Source organism: Alexandromys fortis, unplaced genomic scaffold, assembly GCF_014885135.2.
Source record: "Alexandromys fortis isolate MF-2015 unplaced genomic scaffold, M_Fortis_MF-2015_v1.1 scaffold_5, whole genome shotgun sequence".
Classification (NCBI taxonomy): Eukaryota; Metazoa; Chordata; class Mammalia; order Rodentia; family Cricetidae; genus Alexandromys; species Alexandromys fortis.
Window position 1 is genome coordinate 16,327,321 of NW_026067924.1, and position 4,491 is coordinate 16,331,811.

At 41.7% G+C, this 4,491-nt stretch overlaps 1 pseudogene; it reads right to left on the minus strand.

The window, feature by feature from the left end:
* Nucleotides 1-3,221: 3,221 nt before the first annotated feature.
* Nucleotides 3,222-4,278, minus strand: LOC126501786 (putative vomeronasal receptor-like protein 4; annotated as a pseudogene).
* Nucleotides 4,279-4,491: the final 213 nt, after the last annotated feature.

Sequence of the window (4,491 nt, forward strand, 5' to 3'; positions counted from 1 at the left end):
AGTGGGGGTCCTGAAGATCACAGAGCCTCTCAACTGCTCCCTGGATTAGTCAGAAAGAATCTTCAGCTTTAATGAAATTCTCCATGGCTAAGCAGGGGGAATTGAAGATCTTACCTCCATGTACTCACCTGGACTTCTGTGGTGCAGACAGGATCTGGAGTAGCTCTGGGAGGGTGACACTGCCTGGTCATATTTGTACTTCAGGATTTGTGGGCTCTTGGCTTCTATCAGGAATTGCAGACTTCAAGTTTCATATGGTCACAGTGTCAGGGGAAGGAAGGCCTCTGCAGAGCCCCGGTCCCTGAAGTACAGCTTTTCTGTTTCCACAATTACTACATCTGCTTTGCTCAGAGATTACTTCAAGCTTAATTAGGGTTTAATTATTCTGCGAGGAAGGATGTGAGTTGAGAAAATGAACGACTAACTAAGTTTCTGTGTACGGAGCTCCCTGACTCTCTTGAGTGTTTTTCATCTTTTCAATGTGCCAAGTTGTGGTCTGAATGGCAGACCAAATCCTTTCTGCCCTTCTAAAAATTCTATCTTAAACAGGAGTAAAATAAATCTCATCTCAAAGCATTCTGCTTACTAAGTAAATTCCAAACATGATCCAGGACACATTTAGAGTCCCTGTGCCAAGCTATGACTTGACAGAAGACCAACTTATGATGCACAGATCAAGTCACTGGCTTTCCTTTTTAAATCCATTCCTAGACTGCATTAGAATGAATGCTGCTCAACACTGGGGATTCATGTGCAAGTCCCACACATGGACTAGAACAAGTTGATAGTCCTTTTTTCTACCTTTCCCTGTTGTAGCGATGGTCTTTGTTGTAACTGATTCTTTCATTCCTTCACATTAAATGTCATATGGGAATTGAAATTAACATTTTCTTGGTCTCATTCCAAAAGCAACATTTACTTACTATAAAACTTCAATGACATTTCTAAAACTTGCGTGTTCCCAAGAGTTGAGTTTCCATGCACATTTTATCCTAGTTGCTAAGTGGCCCTACCCAGCACAGATGAAAAATGATGTAAATAAATATACAGGCATAAGACTAGAAGCAATGACATCATCATTTTGTTCTTGAAGAGAAAGCATCATTGGGTTGACATAGGAGATGAGTTCGAGGCCATGGCTCTTACTCTGTGCCCTGCACGATGGTGTCTCCATACATATAGGTGCAGCTGACACATACTAGAAGCTAAAAATGCTCCTTCTGTAAATGAAATGACAGCTTTTGAGGAAACCAGAATTTCTATCCTCTCTATTGAATGTGGAATCCAGGACTAGGAAAACTAAGTTTTATATTACATATGTCATAGTAGGCAGAAATTGAAAAAAAAAAACAAAACAAATTGGTTGTTGGCCAAAGGAGCTTATGAAATCCCCAATCAATCCAGGCTATTGTCAAGACTCTAGGTTTCTCCCCACAAACTGAGTCCAAGTCTCCATTGCTTAACACCTCATGATACTACTCACTAAACTTGGAGACATCAAGCAATGCCTAAAGAGTCTTCATTTCTATGTTCCAGTGTCTTGCTGTAGGGAGGTACTCTGCATTCTGTCAAAAGACAAACATACACACACACCCAGCCACAAACCCTCTGTCTATAATAGTGTACTGCCTGCAGTATATGCTAGGACTATGGTAGCACAAAGCTTGTGGCAGTAACCAACCCCACAAGATGAAACTTATGCTAGACACTGCTTGATTAACCAAGAACCCGAGAATAAATAGCCCAGGAACCCAGGGTAAAACCAAATAACACATGTCTAAAGACAGGAAAAATGTACTGATAATGTGACTCCACTAAATGCTTATGAAGAGTCACTTGTTGAGGTGATTCCATTCCAAAAAAGGTTCTGCCTCCTCAACACTGCCAGATGGACATCACACTTCTAATCTCTGAGATCTCTGAGAGACCCTTAAACCGTACTGAAACCACAGAAGTTGCTTAATATGCAAATAATGTTTAACACATCTGAAACTCTGCAGGTCTTCCTTATGTGAACGTGCAATGCATTCCTCTAAATCATTTTCATCTAAGGAAATTTCCACAGTGATTTACCTGGGATTTCAAGTCAAATGCTCTCTCACTTCATATCCTAGCCTTCAGACATTATTGATTCTATCTTAAATTATTGGAGATCTAGCTTCCTCTATAACTGCTACTGCCCAATTTCTACACTCCCACATTTTTATATCCACAGAGATTACTTGATCACATCCTATACGAAGACATCAGGCTCTTGAATCATTCTGTCCAAGAGAACCTGCTCTTATATAGGAATTTTGAGTTTGAGTTGCCACATATTCTGTCTACTAAGCCACCCTATCCCCAGGCTCATCCCAGATGAAGAGGCACAGGAAGTGTGGAATAGAATTGCTACCTCCTGATGTAGGGTTGCTCTCAAAAGCACCTTGCACTCGGGGCCTCTCGGTGGCCTTGCTAACACCATCTCAGAACCATGCAGTCCTTTGGTTGGCTCTCCTTCCCTAGTGCACCTTGTCTCACGGTCATCCTGTAATCTTGCCTCCGCCCTGAGTGCTCACCACAGATAAGGGTCACCTACACTCTCTTTTCTTTTCCTTTTGGGTTTTCAAGATAGGATTTCTCTGTGTAGCTCTGGCACTCACTCTGTAGACCAGGCTGGTGTCAAACTCAAAGAGATCCACCTGCGTCTACCTCCCAAGGGCTAGGATTAAAGGCGTGCGCCACCAACTCCCGGTTCAGCTCACCTACCACATCTTACTCTCCTGCTCTGGCTTTGCAGAAAAACTGAAATGCTGATTTGTGTATGAAGAGTTGCCTCTAGATTCTTTTTTCAGTGCAGACGAGAGGCTAAAAGTCACATGACAGGGGTGGTAGAATGGGAAGTAGTAAGAATCCACTTTCCATCTGCATAGAAATCCTGAAGTCATCTTAAAACTGCACAGTGCTAGATTTCTTAAGAACCAGACATATATAATTATAATATTTAATTTAATGCTGTGATATATTAGAACATTAAGGCAAATGGTAGTTTGGTAGGTAATCCCAGCATCTGAGACACTGAGAAGGTTCAGGTCAGCCTGTGCCATGTACTGACTGCCAGTCAGACTGTGCTAATGGCAAACATTATGTCCCCAACTCTAAAATTCATCATGGCAAAGCAGTTTACAATGCTCATATATTTGGCTCATATGAAAATGTGTAGAATGTAATTTCTACACTTCTCAGTGAGCATGTAAGACATTACAAACATGGATGTATCTGCTAATCAGAACATAGGGACTAAAACCAGCATAACCAAGTTCTAAAGATGTCTTAACATTTAGTGAAATAGAATCATGTGTCCCTTTGAAACCAGTGTATAAGGAGAGAATGAAATCTACCCAGTAGAAGAAAAGGAAGCAGGTCATTAGAATGAGCACGCTCCAGGTAGCTGTGATTTCTGGAGGGGAATTGTGCGCACACCTGGAGCTGTGAAGGTAGAGGACGCGCTTGTGACCCGCTGCTCCAGCCCATCAGACTCTGGAAGATGACATCACGAAGCGTCATGAGGGAGAGGAAAAGCCACTAGATTATATGTCTTGATGGCAGCATATAGCAATGGCCAATATATGTTCCAGGTACAGAACTGTTCAAGTCACTGCCTGCTTTGATGTAGCAGAGTAAGTTGGAGCTTACGCGAACATTAACCATCCAAAAGTAGAAGAGAAAGGGAAGAACTTGCCATGAGGTCTGTGGTTTGAGCTTTGCCCAAAGGGTGGTCCTGGGACTGATGGTGACAGCCTGGACCACACTGAGGAGACAGGTGGTGCAGATGGAGAGACCACGGGCCACCCTTTCTAGGTAAATTATAGTTTTACAACCGACGTCACCTAGGAAGTTTCTGAAATAAAAAATAGCGGCTATGTCTCTGACCCCTATGCAATGAATAATGATTGTGTTTACAGAAGCCAAGTGGATGAGAATAACATCTATACTTTTTTTTCTCAGGACTCATAATGAGAGTATACACATGTCTCACAAATAAGATGATGTTCTTTAAAACTCCAAGTCCAGTAAGTGAAATGAAAATTAATCTCTGGATGAGGTCCCTCCAAATCATCTCCATGACATTTTCAGAACTAGGAAAGTCCCTTTGAGAAATACAAGGAGGTAAACACCATATAGTTCAGTCCTGTGGGTATTCTTCTTTCTTTACTATAACAAACAGTGTAGTCTGTATGCACAGAGTTCTTTGCTGTAGATGTCTGATTTCATTCTTGCCCCTTCTGTTCTTGCTTCCACCGACGTGAAGATGATGCTGATGTCAACTGGACATAAACTCCATGCTCATGCATTAGATGCTTTACACAAGATAATTCTTTATATCCTAGTCCTTAAACTTTTGTCCAGGAGAACATTTAAACAAAGGGCAGCATCATGCAATTTCTGAGTCATGGTGTTAAAAATCAACTTAGATGTCCTCTCTTCCCACATCCTCTTTCCCATCCTGTA